Here is a 19,060-nt window from a genome sequence, read left to right as displayed (position 1 = left end):
CATTCTGAATATACAGCAGTTCAGATGAGCCACTACAAGTGGTGGTTATCTAATCTGAGACATGCTGCTTTATTCAGTGTACAGCCCAAAAAGGAGACGGGGAAAGCTATTACACAATTTCACAGTTTGGATCCAAATATTTTCCCATTCAAATAAACACACACTCAGTTCTACAGTCCTTGTTCACTTTCAATTTGACCTTCAATGGGCCATCATTATGCTGTACCTCCAATCCACTGAAGTTATAGATTGAATGCATCACTATTTAGTGTAGCCAGAAATGGAATATAAAAGCCACTTAATTCAGAACCTAAAGTCATAACATCCACATATTAGCAGCTGAGAAGAAGCTATGAGATTCACATTCACTCTACAAAACAGTATTGCACATCTGAAGACATGAAATGGGGAACAACCCTAAAATGACTGTGTGGGGGGGGTGTCATAATCAGCTGAACATGCCCTCCCAGAGGCATGGTGTGACCAAAAGAGTTAATGTGATCTTTGTATGTATAAACAGGGGAATCTTGAGCAGAAATAGAGAGGTTATATCACCTCCCTATTTGGCACTGATGCAGCTGCTACAGGAATGCTGCATTCAGTTCTGGTGTCCACAGTTTAACAAGGATTTTGAGAAATTAGAGACAGTTCAGAGAAGAGCCACCAGAATGATTGAAGACTTTTGAAAACATGCCTGATAGTGAGACATGGAGTGCAATCCACATAGCCGATAGAAGAGAAGCTTAAGCGGTGACCTAATCACAGTCTGAGAGTACCCACATGGGGAACAAAATTTTAATAGAGGGTTCTTCAATCTAGCAGACAAAGTTATAACAACATCCAATGGCTGAAAGTTGAAGCTAGACAAATTCAGACTAGAAAGAAGGAGCAAATTTTTAACTTTGAGGGTAACTGACCATTGGAACAATTCATCAAGGGTTGTGTTGCATTCTCCATCACTGGCACTTTTAAAATCAAGATTGGATTATTATTTTTTAAATAAAATATGCTATAGTTCAACAACACCTATTGGACCTGAAGCAGGAATTAATTCCAAGAAGTCTTATAGACAGTGTTATGCTGGAAATAAGACAAGATCATTTTAGTTGTTGCTTCTGGCCTTAAAAATCCATGAATCAATATTCCACAGAGGAGCACAATATTTTCTATTTGTTTACACCGGCAGTTCTCAACCAGGGGAATGTGCTCTCCTGGAGATACTCAGAGGTCTTCCAGGCGGTACATCTATTTATCTAGATATTTGCCTAGTTTTACAATACGCTATATTAAAACCACTAGCAAAGTCATTACAAACTAAAATTTCATAGACAATGATTTGTTTATACTGCTCTATACACTAAAATGTAAGTACAATATTTATAGTCCAATTGATATATGTTATAATTATATGGTAAAAATGAGAAAGTAGGCAATTTTTCAGTAATAATGTGCTGTGACACTGTTGCATTTTTATGTCTGATTTTGTACGTTTTTAAGTGAGGTAAAATTTGGGAGTACTCAAGACAAATCAGACTCTTGAAAGGGGTACAGTAGTCTGGAAAGATTCAGAGCCACTGGTTTACACTGCCCAATTTGATCAACTGTCAACAGACTGGGTCCAAAAGTTTGACACACTTCTTCCAAGTACTGCAAACTAAAAGCAGGATTCTATGCTTCTCTCAAGCACAGATAAAGTCCATTGTTTTTCACTAGTTAAGCATCTTCTTCTCCCCTTCTCACCCCCACCTGTTCCCTTTCTGATAAATACCCATTTGGAAAGTCACCCAACAATGCTTAAATTTAAATGTTAGTTCTGTATTAACTACCTTGGATGGGAAATATTTTAAATTCAAGTGACAATTTATTCTTGATTACTATATAATGAAATTAAGTTCTAAAGTAAGTTTTAAAGAAAGTAGCCATTCTCCGACTTCACCCTTTAGTAAGAGGTTCTCATTGACTGAATCCCCACTGCAGTTCTGACAGGAAATGCTATTATGTAAATCCCAGAACAGACGAAGTCCAAGGTAAGGTGACTCAAAGTATAACTCTTTCAATCTCAACACCAAAAGAGTCAAAATTTAGAAATTACACTCAAATGTCTTCCCAAGTCTGCATTTTACACTCTGGGATGTTATAATGTGGTGTCAGAGTTCAATGAAGCAGTAGAACTATTTTACATTTAGGAGGTTTTGGACTTCATAGCAAGCAGTTTGGAAACTTACAATGCCATGCTGGGTTAAACAATATAATTATGAACATTTCCATTTGTGGTCAAAAGACAATTGAATGAGAATTATTAAATTAAACATGTAGTGACAACTATCCTTAACTCCAAGCAGTTTGATGCAGCGGATTTTGATAGATGGTGACTACCTTAGAAAGATCAGTTATTTTCATGCTTTGGCTTATGCTTCTTCTGAAGCATACGAGTAAGTTTGGAATTATGATTCTGTTGTCCCATCAGACAAGTAAGCACTTAAAAATCCTTGGAAGAGGAGAGCTATGCAATTATTTTCCTCCAGGTTTCCACTGGAGATGTCATTTGTGATAAGAACATAATCAAATCCCAGCTTTCTCTCTTCAAATATGTTTGCACTATTTATGTCAGCTGAAGCTTCAGGAAAGGTAACTTTTCAAATCTGCGAGGAACAAACGCTAATCAGTACCAAATATACTTAGCTACTCTGCCAGTGCACTTCTGTACTAAACTAGAATGCATTTACTTTTCCAGTCCTTGGACTTCAAGTACTGTATACTAATCATACTGCAGACTTCCCAACTGTGGTGGTTTGCTTTTGACTGGCAATGAAATACTTCTTTATCTTATTTAGTTGGTTTCCAAAGTATATAGCATCCTCCATCTGCATAAATTATATATTTGTGTCACATGGTGGTTCCTAATTTTAATGCCCGAAGTATTACTTAACTAACTCATATGAATGTTAATACATGATATATACTTCAAGATGAAAACATATCTGTATTTAAATAAAAGCTATATTAGCTCAGAATCCCATATGCTGCCTTTGACCCTTGAAATAATGCCAAGTTTAATGGGAGTACAGTATGTGTCTAGAAATAAATATTGTTGTACTGTAGGTATGCAATGCCAAGCTGCTAACAAATTTCTATATGAGAGACACTTTTTAAAGTAAATGGTAAACAAATTTTCAATATTTCTTACCATTGAAGTCTTTCTTGCTCCTCAACAAATTAAATCATTTCCAAAAGAAGAAACGTTGACAATTAAATGACAAGATGACTTAAGCCATTTGAAAATTTTAAATAGAAACAACCAGTTAAAAAACTGAGCAACAATATGGCATAGCCAAAATACAGCATAAGATGCTTTTCATGGCACTACATTTTAAAATTATTCAGAAGCTAAAGCTGGTGCCGAAAGTGGCTGCCTGCCTCCTCAGTGTTGCTTCACCACAGCACACACTATACCAGCATTCCATAACATGCACTCCCATCTGATCCATACTTTTCATCACAGTTTGAAACTCTCTCTCTATAGAGCCTTAATTGACTTGCAAGTTTGATAATGTTCTAGGGAGAGAATCTTTCCTTGTGCCAGACTGTCACAGTTTCGATCAGCAGAGGCACTCAAGCTCTGTCTCCCCATCTGAAATTGGGTGTGTGGCTAGGATGCTAACAAAAGTTGCTAGGAGGTTCTCATGAGGATCCTTGATTCTGCAATTTGGTGTTTACTATGTTTTAAAATAGCCTGGATCTGTTAACATTCACGGCACATTGCAAAGCCCATCTCTTGTAGGGAGCATTGAGCCCTCTGTGTGGATAATTTATATACCTACTGGCCAGATTCATATGTAGCTGTGTGGCTACTCTTTAACATGTGGATGTTACATTTAGCTATTAAGACATCTGTTAAGATGCCTGGAATAGTCTTTATTTACACTTACATGGAATCCCACAGGAAACCCAATGGAGTCAAATGACAATAGCAAAAGGTGTCCAAGTTATGGGGGACAACAATAGGGGAACAACAATAGTAGTTCACTTTAAGTAAGAGATGAGAAGTAGGGGTTATCCTAAATGTCAAATTACCGGTCAGTGTTGCATTGAAACAAATATTTTTGAAGTTGCATATTTAAAAAATAGCCTTCAATGTATTTCATATTCTACATGTACACTCCCATCTTTTAAATCTTTATATCACATGTGCTTTCTTTTGCATCGTGCTCAATTCACCACAGTTCCAATAAAACCTTGCATGGTTGGCATTTCTCAAGCAGGAAAGATCCAACATGTGACACTAGTCACAAAACAAACTGGATATTTGCACAACACAGCTTATAACTTAGTTTATTTTCTTCTGTTCAGTAACTGGTCACAGTATTTTGACTCTATATGGAAAAGTATGTAGAAGAGATTTCAAAACATTCCTTTCAAACAACAACTTTCTGGACTACAAGATTTTTTTCCCCTTCCATAATTCTTTTTTTTAAATCCAGCATACACTGGAGTTGTGGGAACAGCAAAGTTATGAGAAAGATATCTATAAAACATTGATCTTCCCTAACCCGATCTGATATGCAATTTACAGGAAAGAGCAACGCTTCACTAAATCACAGGAACTTAAACAAAACTACTGTGAAATGTCCTAAAAAGGCCACTTAACAGTTCTGACTTGCGCAACTGAAGAAGGCAAATCTGAAATCTTAATCATCATTTCAGCAGCCAAGGCGATAGCTTGGGAACATTTATTTTGGCTGCTTGAGCCAATGTAACATCATATAAAGCTCAACCAATGGCAGCAGCACGTTACTCTGGGCTCCCCACCTCCCAAAGAATGATTAACTCAGTGGTTCTATCACCCTAACCATGTAACAGACTGCTGCTTTAAATCCATTCAAATGTATGTCTCTGGCGTGTCCTGATCAATGATTTTATCCTCATTTACTCTGAGCTAGAAAAGGGTTATTCATGTATTATAGGAAAACTGAGACACATAGCACAATTAAGTTTCTTCACCAAAAGGTCACACAGGAAGATTCTTACATATAAATTAATATGGCTTACTGAGATGAAAGAACAAGTGTAGTGTCTGCAGTTCCACAATATCTAAATTCCACACTCATCTGGCGTACTAAAATAGTAAAACTCACAGCAAACCAACATGAGCAGGTCATCTACTGTCATCATTGTCACAGTTCTCAGGCTGTTGACAGTGCCTCCTACTGCATAAACACTGAAAAATCCATAGGGCATCCCATCTACCTAAGTATGGATCTCTATGATACAAATTGAGTTAAATTGTCCATTTGTGTTGAAGGGGATAGGGTTTTTGTCTCCCACTCCCCTAGGCCTTTTGTATGTTCTCAGATTCCCTAACCCCAAAAAGGGTAGAGCATAGTGGTACCAACCGCCTAATCAACTCACCTTGAAAATAAGAACGGCTCTACTGGGTCAGACCAAAGGTCCATCTAGCCCAGTATCCTGTCTTCTGACAGTGGCCAGTGCCAGGTGCCCCAGAGGGAACGAACATAACAGGTCATCATCAAGTGATCCATCCCCTGTCGCCCATTCCCAGCTTCTGGCAAACAGAGGGTAAGGACACCATTCCTGCCCATCCTGGCTAATAGCCATTGATGGACCTATCCTCTATGAACTTATCCAGTTCTTTTTTGAACCCTGTTATGGTCTTGGCCTTCACAACATCCTCTGGCAATGAGTTCCACAGGTTGACTGTGCGTTGTATGAAGAAATACTTTCTTTTATTTGTTTTAAACCTGCTGCCTATTAATTTCATTTGGTGACCCCTAGTTCTTGTGTTATGAGAAGTAGTAAACAACACTTCCTTATCTACTTTCTCTACACCAGTCATGACTTTATAGACCTCAATCATATCTCCCCTTAGCCATCTCTTTTCCAAGCTGAAAAGTCCCAGTCTTATTAATCTCTCCTCATACAGAAGCCGTTCCATACCCCTAATAATTTCTGTTGCCCTTTTCTGAACCTTTTCCAATTCCAATATATCTTTTTGGAGATGGGGCGACCATATCTGCATACAGTATTCAAGATGTGGGTGTACCATGGATTTATATAGAGGCAACATGATATTTTCTGTCTTATTATCTATCCCTTTCTTAATTATTCCCAGCATTCTGTTTGCCTTTTTGACTGCCACTGCACATTGAGTGGATGTTTTCAGAGAACTATCCACAATGACTCCAAGATCTCTTTCTTGAGTGGTAACAGCTAATTTAGACCCCATCATTTTATATGTATAGTTGGGATACAGCCATACTGGGTCAGATCAAAGGTCCATCTAGCCCAGTATCCTGTCTTCTGACAGTGGCCAGTGCCAGGTACCCCAGAGGGAATGACCGTAACAGGTCATCATCAAGTGATCCATCCCCCGTCACCCATTCCCAGCTTCTGGCAAACAGAGGCTAGGGACATCCTGCCCATCCTGGCTAATAGCCATTGATAGACCTCCTCCATGAACTTATCTAGTTCTTTTTTGAACCCTGTTATGGTCTTGACCTTCACAACATCCTCTGGCAAGGAGTTCCACAGGTTGACTGTGCGTTGTGTGAAGAAATACTTCCGCTTATTTGTTTTAAACCTGTTGCCTATTAATTATATTTGGTGACCCCTAGTTCTTGTGTTATGAGGCTTGCAGAACTTGTCTTACCCAGCCAGTGCCCCAGGGTCACTGTCTCCTTGTAAACATGGGGGGTTGGGGGGAGGGGGCTGGTAAATGGCATTCCTGTGGGCAGTACCCCAAAGGCTCCCGGGAGTCTCCTTTAAGAGCTGTAGAGCCACTGTCTGCTCTGTCCCAGAACTGCCTGGCAGCTTCTGGGAAATTCCTGCTTTCTAAGCCCTTATTCCACTCTTCACATGAGTGAAATAGCCAGCCTTGCCCATAGCAGCTTTTTAACCCCTTCATCGCCGGTGCAGGATTTATACACCCTTCACAATTCACTAAGGGTATGTCAACACTACGAGAGTAGTTCGATTTTACTTAAATCGAATATGTGGAATCGATATTACAAAGTCGAACGTGTGTATCCACACTAAGGACAGTAATTCGACTTTGTGAGTCCACACTAACTGGGCAAGCGTCGACATTGGAAGCGGTGCACTGTGGGCAGCTATCCCACAGTTCCAGCAGTCCCCGCTGCCCATTGGAATTCTGGGTCGAGCCCCCAATGCCTTCTGGGGAAAAAAATGTGTCGAGGGTGGGTTTGGGTAACTGTTGTCATCCAACCGTCACTCCCGCCCTCCCTCCCTGAAAGCGCCGGCGGGAAATCAGTCCGCGCACTTTTCTGGTCAGTGACAGCGCAGACGCCACAGCACTGCGAGCATGGAGCCCGCTGTGACCATCGCTGCAGTTATGGCCGTTGTCAACACCTCGCACCTTATCATCCACCTTTCCCAGAGCCAGATGCTGAGAAATCGGGCGAGGAGGCTACGGCAGCGTGGTGAGGACATGAAGTCTGAGAGTGGCACAGACCTGTCACAAAGCACAGGACCCCGCGCCGAGGACATCATGGTGGCAATGGGTCATGTTGATGTTGTGGAACGCCGATTCTGGGCCCGGGAAACAAGCACGGACTGGTGGGACCGCATAGTGCTGCAGGTCTGGGATGAATCACAGTGGCTGCGAACCTTTCGCATGCGGAAGGGGACTTTCCTGGAACTTTGTGAGTTGCTGTCCCCTGCCCTGAAGCGCAAGGACACCCGGATGCGAGCAGCCCTGACTGTCCAGAAGCAAGTGGCCAAAGCCCTCTGGAAGCTTGCAACGCCAGACAGCTACCGGTCAGTCGCGAACCACTTTGGCGTGGGCAAATCTACCGTGGGGGTTGTTGTGATGCAAGTAGCCAACGCAATCGTTGAGCTACTGCTCTCAAAGGTAGTGACCCTGGGAAACGTGGAGGTCATCATAGATGGCTTCGCCGCGATGGGATTCCCAAACTGTGGTGGGGCTATAGATGGAACTCACATCCCTAGCCTGGGACCGGACCACCAGGCCAGCCAGTACATTAACCGAAAGGGCTACTTTTCAATGGTGCTGCAAGCACTGGTGGACCATAGGGGACGTTTTACAAACATCAACGTCGGATGGCCGGGCAAGGTTCATGACGCCCGTGTTTTCAGGAACTCTGGTCTGTTTAGACGGCTGCAGGAAGGTATTTACTTCCCGGACCACAAAATAACTCTTGGGGATGTGGAGATGCCTATAGTGATCCTCGGGGACCCAGCCTACCCACTAATGCCCTGGCTCATGAAGCCCTATACAGGCGCCCTGGACACTGAAAAAGAACTCTTCAACTACCGGCTGAGCAAGTGCAGAATGGTGGTGGAGTGTGCTTTTGGACGTCTCAAGAGGAGATGGAGAAGCTTACTGACTCGCTCTGATCTCAGCGAAACCAATATCCCCATTGTTATTGCAGCTTGCTGTGTGCTCCACAATCTGTGTGAGAGCAAGGAAGAGACCTTTATGGCGGGGTGGAAGGTTGAGGCAAATAGCCTGGCTGCTGATTACGCCCAGCCAGACAGCCATGCGATTAGAAGAGCCCAGCGGGACGCGCTGTGCATCCGGGAGGCTTTGAAAGCTAGGTTCCTGAGTGAGCAGGGTAACCTGTGACTATTAAGTTTGTTTACAGCCCCCGTTTCTTTACCCAGTGAATGTTCACTATCCTCTCCAGTTACATACCCCATTCACCCCGTTCCCCCCCTTCCAACACACGTTTAAAAATAAAATCACTTGAAATTTGTTAATGAACACCGTTTTCTTTATTACTGTTTTCGCGGTAAAGTGTTGAACCTGGGACGCAGACCGTGGTGGGGAGCGGGTGTAGTGTAGTGATGCAAAGGACGCTTCTAAACTCGAGGAATGACAGGCTCCGCACTGGTGAACTGGTTGTTTCAACGGAGCCTGCCACCCCTCCTGTTTGGGACTCTGTGTGTGGGGGCTATGTGACTTTGTGGCAGGGGGAGGACGGTTACAGATCCCCTGCTGCGTGGCTCTGTGATCCAGGATAAGGACCGTTGCATAAGACCTCTAACCGCCCTCCCCCGCCACAAAGTCACATAGCCCCCTCCCCCCCACAGAACATGAAAACCACCTCCCAGACTGACCAGGGTAACTAGTGACTGCAATGTGTGTGTGACCTGCTGCTGAACCTGCCCCCGCGTCTGTACCCTGGTAAAGGTGACTGTCCTGTCCAATTACCAACCCCCTTCCCCCCCTTCAAACAGACTCTCCTCTAAAAGAACATGATGGAAACAGTAATTAACAGAAACGTATTTTTTATTAGCAACTACACATGAAACTGGGGGATGAAACTGGGACGGGGGCTTGGGTGAGGCGGGAAGGAAAGGACTTATCAAATTTTGGGGAATGAGAGCCTTCTGGTACTTGAGCAGTCTGCAGGGGTGGAGTGAGAGTTTTCACGGACTCTGCTGCCCCTCCTTCTTGGGACTTTGGGTGAGGGGGGTATGGGACTTTGTGGCGGGGGAGGGCGGTTAGAGATAGACTGCAGCGGGGCTCTGTCCTCCTGCCTCCGGTCCTGCAGAACATCCACAAGGCGCCGGAGCGTGTCCGTTTGCTCCCTCATTAGTCCAAGCAGCGTTTGAGTCGCCTGCTGGTCTTCCTGCCGCCACCTCTCCTCCCGTTCCATGTGTGATCGGTGGATTTGGGACAAGTTCTCCCTCCACTGGGTGTGCTGGGCTGCCTGGGCTCGGGAGCAGCCCATAAGTTCCGAGAACATGTCCTCCCGTGTCCTCTTTTTCCTACGCCTAATCTGCGCTAGCCTCTGGGAGTGTGATGCCAGGGTAGGTCGGGAGACAGTCGCAGCTGTGGGATGGGAAAAAGGGAGAGAATTCCTCAGAAAGATAAATTTTTGTGTGAACAAAGAACATAGTCTTTCTCTGTGAACAAGACCATGCACAGCACCTATCACATGCGCACTCAGGACAAGGTCGAATTTTCGGCCTTTGCATTCAGTGCCTGGGGTCTTGCAGTGCAGATCAGACAAGCGGGGCAGGACAGCGGAATTTGGGTAACAGGCTGACATGGTAAGCCGTAGACTTGTGGCTGCTTAAAACTTTAATAATAGCACTGGCCTCCTTTCACGTTCAAAGCAATGCCAGTCCCTGCTGCCAGCAATCCGGCAAGCATGAACTCTGCCCCTGTCCCACCCCCTCGCGGCTGTCCCAGGGAAAGATCCCTGTATGCTGCTCCTCTCCCGCCTCCACCGCGTGGCTGTAAACCGCCGGTTACAGTTCTGTAAAGGAACAGGCAAGCAGTCCCAATACTAACATTCCCCTACCTAATTCAAAGCAGGTCACCATGAGCGACATCACTCTGATGAGGATTTCAGAGACCGAGAAAGAAAGGATGCTTCGGGAAAGCCTGCAAAGACCAGGGCCGTATGCCGCCATGCTCTGCAAGGCAATGATCCCCGAGTACTTGATTGTCTCCTGGCGCGGAAACGTTTCCTACCACGGAGGACCCAATCACGCCGCTCTCCCCAGGAACCTGATGCAAAGGCTTTCCAATTACCTCCAGGAGAGCTTCGTGGAGATGTCCCAGGAGGATTTCTGCTCTATCCCCGGAAATATAGACCGGATTTTACTGTAGCTGCACTGGCAGGGACTAAACAGTAGAGCGCCTAGGGCAAAACAATCATGCTAAACCGGACATTGTTAGATTTTTTTTCAGTAGTTGCACTGCCAAGGACTGAAACCTTAAGCGCCTAGGGCAAACTAATCATGAAAAACCCATTGTTAATATTGTTAATATTCCTGTTCTGTTAAAAATAAATGTTTACATGTTTAAAACACTTACTGACTGATCCTCCCCCTGATTCTGTGTCCGGGTTAACGCCTGGGGATGGTTGGTAGGGGATCTCTGTAAGGGTGATGAAGAGATCCTGGCTGTCGGGGAAATCAGCGTTGTAAGCGCTGTCGACTGCCTCGTCCTCCTCATCTCCTTCCTCATCTTCCCCGTCCGCTAACATCTCCGAGGAACCGGCCGTCGACAATATCCCATCCTCAGAGTCCACGGTCAGTGGTGGGGTAGTGGTGGCGGCCGTACCTAGGATGGAATGCAGTGCCTCGTAGAAACGGCATGTCTGGGGCTGGGATCCGGAGCGTCCGTTTGCCTCTTTGGTCTTCTGGTAGCCTTGTCTCAGCTCCTTGATTTTCACGCGGCACTGCGTTGCATCCCGGCTGTATCCTCTCTCTGCCATGGCTTTTGAGATCTTCTCGTAGATCTTTGCATTCCGTCTTTTCGATCGCAGCTCGGAAAGCACGGACTCATCGCCCCACACAGCGATCAGATCCAAGACTTCCCGATCAGTCCATGCTGGGGCCCTCTTTCTATTCTGAGATTGCATGGCCATCTCTGCTGGAGAGTTCTGCATCGTTGCCAGTGCTGCTGAGCTCGCCACGATGTCCAAACAGGAAATGAGATTCAAACTGCCCAGACAGGAAAAGGAATTCAAATTTTCCCGGGGTTTTTCCTGTGTGGCTGGTCAGAGCATCCGAGCTCGGACTGCTGTCCAGAGCGTCAACAGAGTGGTGCACTGTGGGATAGCTCCCGGAGCTATTACCATCGATTTCCATCCACACCTAGCCTAATTCGACATGGCCATGTCGAATTTAGCGCTACTCCCCTCGTTGGGGAGGAGTACAGAAGTCGAATTTAAGAGACCTCTATGTCGAACTAAATAGCTTCGTTGTGTGGACGGCTGCAGAGTTAATTCGATGTAACGGTGCTAAATTCGACATAAACTCCTAGTGTAGACCAGGCCTAATAGAAAAAGACCATTTTGAAACCTTTTCCTGAATAGCTATCACATAAAATAGTGTTTCTTAACCTTATGCAAACCACTGCTTTGTTACTCTGCTCTATTATTGGGTGATTCATTGTCATAACTATAAAGGAAAGGGTAACAGCTCTCCTGTGTACAGTACTATAAAATCCCTCCTGGCCGGAGACTCCAAAATCCTTTTATCTGTAAAGGGTTAAGAAGCTCGGGTAACCTGGCTGACACCTGACCCAAAGGACCAATAAGGGGACAAGATACTTTCAAATCTTGGGGCGGGGGGGAGGCTTTTGTTTGTGCTCTTTGTTTAAGGGTTCGTTCGCTCTTGGGACTGAGAGGGACCAGACATCAATCCAGGTTCTCCCCATCTTTCTAAACAAGTCTCTCATATTTCAAACTTGTAAGTAAAAAGCCAGGCAAGGCGTCTTAGTTTTACTTTGTTTTCTCAACTTGTAAATGTACCTTTTACTAGAGTGTTTATCTTTGTTTGCTGTACTTTGAACCTGAGACTAGAGGGGGGTCCTCTGAGCTCTTTAAGTTTGATTACCCTGTAAAGTTATTTTCCATACTAATTTTACAGAGATGATTTTTACCTTTTTCTTTAATTAAAAGCCTTCTTTTTAAGAACCTGATTGATTTTTCCTTGTTTTTAGATCCAAGGGAGTTGGATCTGTATTCACCAGGAGTTGGTGAAAGGAAGGAGGGGGGAAGGGTCAATTTCTCCTTGTTTTAAGATCCAAGGGGTTTGGATCTGTATTCACCAGGGAATTGGTGAAAGGTTTCTCAAAGCTTCCCAGGGAAGGGAATGGTGGCAGCGGACCAGAACTAAGCTGGTAGTTAAGCTTAGAAGTCCTCATGCAGGCCCCCACACTTGTACCCTAAAGTTCAAAATGGAGATACAGCCTTGACATTCATAAACTTAGATTTTTAGGAATATGGAAACAAATGCACTTTTGCCGGATGTAAAGGAACTCTGCAAACTTTGTATAAACACCATAAGCATAGATCCATCTAGAATGTCACAGGTCTGCAATAAACTTTTGTTTACAATAGTGAAGAACTATCTGATACATTTATTATTTTACCCACAACTCTGAGCCACTTAGCAATCTTTCCACTCAGCATGTTAATTGTGGAAAATGCTTTTTGTATTCCATGATTTATTTAAAGACTGTTCAGTCCTAATTGATGAGGTCTAGATTGCAAAGCATCTCTCAGAACAATTTATTCTTCTCCACTAGCATCCTCGGTCACTAATAGTGATTTTACAGTACATTATGCCCAAACAACATACTTTAATGTCATAATCAAACATTTAAAATTCAGCTTACAGAAACATAATACACAGTAGCATCTCTCCAGTTAAAGGTCAAACCCAATTTCCATTTTAAAGTTCTATCGCTGCACAAAACAAGGGTTCTGGAGTTAAAACTTGGCATCCAAATTCTTTGTCTGAGAGCTAATTATTTTTCCGAACATTGGAGAGATTAGATTTGACTATATTTACAGTTTTTGTCATCCTTTAAAAACAGAAACATATTGTTAGTGTTTTCAGATGTTGAAATCCTTTAGTCTAAGCTAAAGAAACTGATCTGAGGAGAAAGAACAAACTGTGAGCTAAAGTCAACCCTTTTGAAGATAGTAGGGCTATGTGACAATTTTTGGCAGACGGCTATGTAAAAGTCAAGACTATTTAATGTCTTGTATCCTGCCTCTTTATTCTACAGAGATGTATGACATCTGGCTGTGGGAGGGATTTCAATCTGTACTTTGGGCCCCATCATGCCCAGTATCATGAGTTTATCCATTTACTGTAGTACACCTACATTCTTGATCATGTGTCTCATTTTGTTTGTATAATGTGTAACAGCCTTTCTGCTCATTTTGTTACCTTATAAATTTAAGTATGATTGTGTAGCTGAAATGTCAGGGTCCAAACAAACAAGCCAATAAAATATTGTTTTTAATTGTACTACAACCTTTTTATGCCAATATTTCACAGTACTATACATATTAAGCTCACAGTACAAATCAGATCCAGCTATACTGTAAAATTATATTTTTATTCGGATATATTCCAATGTTATGTGTTCTAGAACAGTTAAGGCAAAGTCAGAAATAGTGCATCACATTAGACACTGATTCATCCTGTCTGGGTACTACATCCCGCACTTACAGGGACTGGACCAGTTTAATCATAAGGTTATGGGAGAAGAGGGAGTTCTTAATCTGACCTACAGGAAGGATCACAAATCTCTAGGATACTTCTCAGTGGAGGATTTTACTTTTGATCTCTTAATTACACCAAATTAGCTTAAAGAAGTATACAAATATTTATTGGCCCCTCATTGGCTACCAGTATTGGCAATTAAAGAGCACTCTGTAGAACACTACGTTTCCTGTTCTCCATTTTAGAAATTGTGAAGCATCTTTCTAAAACTTGAAGCATCCATAGCATTTATATGGCACTTCACAATAATCTCCAAATATCTCTTTAGTTAAGAAAGGGCTGGAGTTCATGCCATGGCAATTTTAGAAGGCTTGATTGAAATCAGGTTTCAGAGTAGCAGCCGTGTTAGTCTGTATCCGCAAAAAGAACAGGAGTACTTGTGGCACCTTAGAGACTAACAAATTTATTAGAGCATAAGCTTTCGTGGGCTACAGCCCACTTCTTCGGATGCATATAGAGTGGACCTACCATCAGGGGCTCGTTCACCTGCACATCTACCAATGTGATATATGCCATCATGTGCCAGCAATGCCCCTCTGCCATGTACATTGGCCAGACCGGACAGTCTCTACGCAAAAGAATTAATGGATACAAATCTGACATCAGGAATCATAATACTCAAAAACCAGTGGGAAAACACTTTAACCTGTCTGACCATTCAATGACAGACCTGCGGGTGGCTATCTTACAACAGAAAAACTTCAAAAACAGACTCCAATGAGAGACTGCTGAGCTGGAATTGATATGCAAACTAGACACAATCAACTCAGGATTAAATAAGGACTGGGAATGGCTGAGCCATTACAAACATTGAATCTATCTCCCCTTGTAAGTATTCTCACACTTCTTATCAAACTGTCTGTACTGAGCTATCTTGATTATCACTTCAAAAGTTGTTGTTGTTTTTTCTCTCTCTTACTTAATTGGCCTCTCAGAGTTGGTAAGACAACTCCCACCTGTTCATGCTCTCTGTATGTGTGTATATATATCTCCTCAATATATGTTCCACTCTATATGCATCCGAAGAAGTGGGCTGTAGCCCACGAAAGCTTATGCTCTAATAAATTTGTTAGTCTCTAAGGTGCCACAAGTACTCCTGTTCTTTTTGATTGAAATCAGTATCTTACAAATTGTACCCAAGATTCTATCTTGTGAATTACTCTCTTTAAACAATTCCATGCTCATTGGTGTATGTTTAGTTCGTGCTTGCATTCTCAGAACACATTTTTAATTTTCCTTAGCAACATACAAAAAGTACTGAAGCAAAAATCTCTGCTTCTCCAAGCTTTCCATCAGCAATGTTAGTCATGTTTAATTAGCCCTACATAAAACTAGCATGAATAACAGTTGACTACATAATTTCATTTTATACAATGAAACATAAATTGAATTAAGGGATAGGGCTGTAATATAAAGGAGACGGAAATTACTAACCAAGTGATGCTGTCTTCTGAGATATTCCATATACCAAAAGGTAGAGAAGTTACCTTAAAATGGTTATGTACAGCCAGCCAAGTGAGCTGAACTCTGGGGTATCATTTAGAAGATTCTTGGAGGGCACTCCAAATTCTTTCAACTATATTCATAACTACTTAAATACTTACTGAGCACTCCTACTATTCATAAGGCCTGACACATGAAGTCCTTTAGCTGACATAAGATCATCACACATTTTGGAAGATCGTACTGTACATCTGTGCTATAAAGAGTATGACAGCAATAGCAGTAGCAATCAAACCTGATAGAAGAGTTATACTAATGCTGTTTCAGGGCCTCAGACCTGCAAGCTGTTTCATGAAGGTGGACACCTAAACACTCATGGAGACTCTTAACTTCCACTGGGTACTGCACAAATGTGGAGTTGGCCTATGCAGAGTAGGTCGCAGGATTGGACCTACAGCTGCAGAAGAACAAACATTTAAGTAAGTCAGACTAATTGCACACATTAGTTTTACATATGTTTTGTTTAAACCATTTTTTCTTTTGATGCTTAGCAACCACAGAAATTGACCTTTTTAGTTCTGGCTTAGAAAGGCATAGAAGGTGGCAATGTTGTAAAAACTAATCCGGGGTATAAAACCACTAAATAAAGCCTGCTTTTTTGATGTGCTGAAGATCTGTAGCTCCCACTGAACTTAATTGAATTGGAGTTGTAGATGCTCAGCGATAGAGAAAGTAAGACCCTTAAAGAACGTAGGAAGTGCAGAAGACGGCTTGCAGACTCCTTGTCGCATGTGGGTTTCCATATCTAATGGATATTATCAAAACCCAGTCTGCTTGGAAAGATGAAGTCAAAAATGGCTTGATCAGAAATAGCTAGTTACTGTCTGCAATATCATTTTAATTACCAAGTCTGCACTGCAGCTACCCATGTTGTGACTTGAATTCAGTGCTTAAGTCAGCCTCACGCTTTCCTCATCTGCCACAATTTTTGACAGAAATTTGCCCTTTGGATGCTCTGCTTGTGTTGCGAGAACTAGCATCCATTCAATCAGTAAAGCTAAGTTATAAGTTTTTAGAGATGCTAATGGTAAAAGTAAAACAATTGGAAAGTTGTCAACAAGTATGTTTTTGACATCAATAACTGGAACCTATACAAACATTTAGTTTTATAGTTTTAGACTCATTTAAAGGAGGGAGAAAGACATCACAGGCAATAAATTTCATAAAGAAAACTGTCCATATTTTTAGTTAATAATGAGGGGTTTGCTTTGATGTCTAGACAAGTTCAACTACATTAAGAGAAAATAATATTCATTTAGGGTTAATGCCCTTTGAATGATCACTACTGTAAAAAAAGCAATATATTTCCAATGTAATTTCGAATAAGAAAATGTAATGTACAATATTTTGCCAGGAACAAAATTAGTCAAGTTTTTAAAAGTCTGACCCACTGCAGCTGCTTTGTTAAAAAAGCAAACGATTACTTTTGCATCCACTTTAAGAGATCAAAAGCCAACTGTATTCCAAAGCCTGCAGCAGTGTAAGTGAAATTTTTATTTGTTATTTGAAATAAATTAAATGGAAAAAAGCCAGCTTCTTTTTTTTAATTCAGCCATCGTATTTTCTGCATTAACATTTTGTGGTGCTTGACAATAGTTAATAAAATAGTTTTTATATTGCCTAAAATGCTGCAATTTAGCCCTTACAAGTTATGCCAGACTTTCCACAATTCCTTCTCCAAAGCACACGGATTCATAGCAAAAGATTAGATTTATAGTCATCTCCTATAAAATGACTTGAGGTGAAGTACCAAAAAGTTGCGAGTTTCCCAATCTCTAATTCATAGTACATTCATTTAGGAAATATTTTAATGACAGGTAATCCTAAAAGCAAGGAGAGATACGGCATATGTATGATATAGAGTATACAGTGTGTAGCAGGCCAACTTAAGAGTTTACAGAGAGAAAATTTAAGGGAGGCATTCAGATATCACATACTTTAACAGTTACTAGTAGAAGAACCCCATTCTTTTATTTCTGGTTTCACACAAACAAAAACATACAACATAAAGAAAAGATCAGCTTTCTGGTTATGCTCATCCATTTAGGTATCCTCCTAGGATTTTTCCCAAATACTCCTTTTAGGTAGATGAGGAATCATTTAAAGCAGTGGTTCCCAAACTTGTTCCGCCACTTGTGCAGGGAAAGCCCCTGGCGGGCCAGTCTGTTTACCTGCCGCGTCCGCAGGTTCAGCCGATCGCGGCTCCCAGTGGCCGCTGTTCGCTGCTCCAAGCCAATGGGAGCTGCTGGACGCGGTGCGGGCCGAGGGACGTACTGGCCGCCACTTCCAGCAGCTCCCATTGGCCTGAAGCAGTGAACCGCGGCCACTGGGAGCCACGATCGGCCGAACCTGCGGACACGGCAGGTAAACAAACCGGCCCGGCCCACCAGGGGCTTTCCCTGCACAAGCGGCGGAACAAGTTTGGGAACCACTGATTTAAAGAAATAAACAAATAGTGCGGGAAAGAGGGGAGAAGGAAGTTATTCCATTAAAGCACATATAATGGACGTAAAACTTCAAGACTTAGTGCTGACATTTTCTTTCTAGAAGAACAAACTTTAGCTAAAACCATCGTCATATATACTGTCAGGTTATGCATTTATTATTTTGTAAGTAACTTTGTTACTATCTGCTACTTCCCAGACGTTTCCCTGAACACAACATACAAAATCACCACCTTTGTATCCTTAACAGTGTTTTATATTTCAAGATCTGTTTTTTCTAAGGAGCAGATTACAATCTCAGTGTGAATCTTAACTACATCATTTCAATTTCAAGCACAGTTTTGTAACCCAAGACAAGATATACATTTCTCTTATAAGAGTGAATCCTGAGTCGTCCAAAGATAAGTCAATGTGTAAATAAGCAACTCACTTGCCAATAATTAAGGCAAGGCCTCAGTTGCTTTAACACAGCAGACTTCTTTTTTCTATTGTCTGTACACAAAATCAACTACTCTCCATGCCAGTTTAGACAGAGGTGTTTTCCCACTCTATGCACTGTTATACAACAGCAGACCCACTCAACCAAAACAATGAGATTAGGGTTACTGTCATATATAGAATTCTACACAGACCTGTTATATACCATAATAAATGGCCAGTGACCTTGTAAATTATGGATTTAAGATTATCTAAATCTTTTAAATCCATTTTATTTAAATCACTAACAAAAGCAGAAAACCAAGGGCCTTATTTTCTACACAAAGTCCAATTTTTCACCTCTGGGACTCCATCAATATCAGTGCCATTAATGAGTATAAAGCAAATGTAGCTGTATAGATAATCTGACACAAGTAGTTCTACTCTCATATGGAAGTGCAGGGCATTTATACTATTGCAGGGCAATTCCCAATAGTGCTGGCTATTAAGACAACCCATCATCATTAATCTAATTAGAGAAGTCATCCTGAGAACTTCAGAAAACAAAGTGAGATAAAATTTAGACCTGACTAACTTTGCCTATAGTGGTTAGCTATAATATAAATTATTTATTGGTGGATACAGTTTTCTTAACT

The 19,060-nt window shown here is 42.1% G+C and overlaps 1 protein-coding gene across 1 annotated transcript in view; it reads right to left on the bottom strand.

Moving 5' to 3' along the window:
• SLIT3 (slit guidance ligand 3) overlaps positions 1–19,060 on the bottom strand; it is a 798,116-nt gene that overhangs the window by 727,967 nt on the left and 51,089 nt on the right. The window lies entirely within an intron of this gene.

Source organism: Emys orbicularis, chromosome 8 (assembly GCF_028017835.1).
Source record: "Emys orbicularis isolate rEmyOrb1 chromosome 8, rEmyOrb1.hap1, whole genome shotgun sequence".
Lineage (NCBI taxonomy): Eukaryota > Metazoa > Chordata > Testudines > Emydidae > Emys > Emys orbicularis.
Note: the sequence above shows the minus strand (reverse complement) of the source record. Positions and strands in the feature narration are given on the sequence as shown.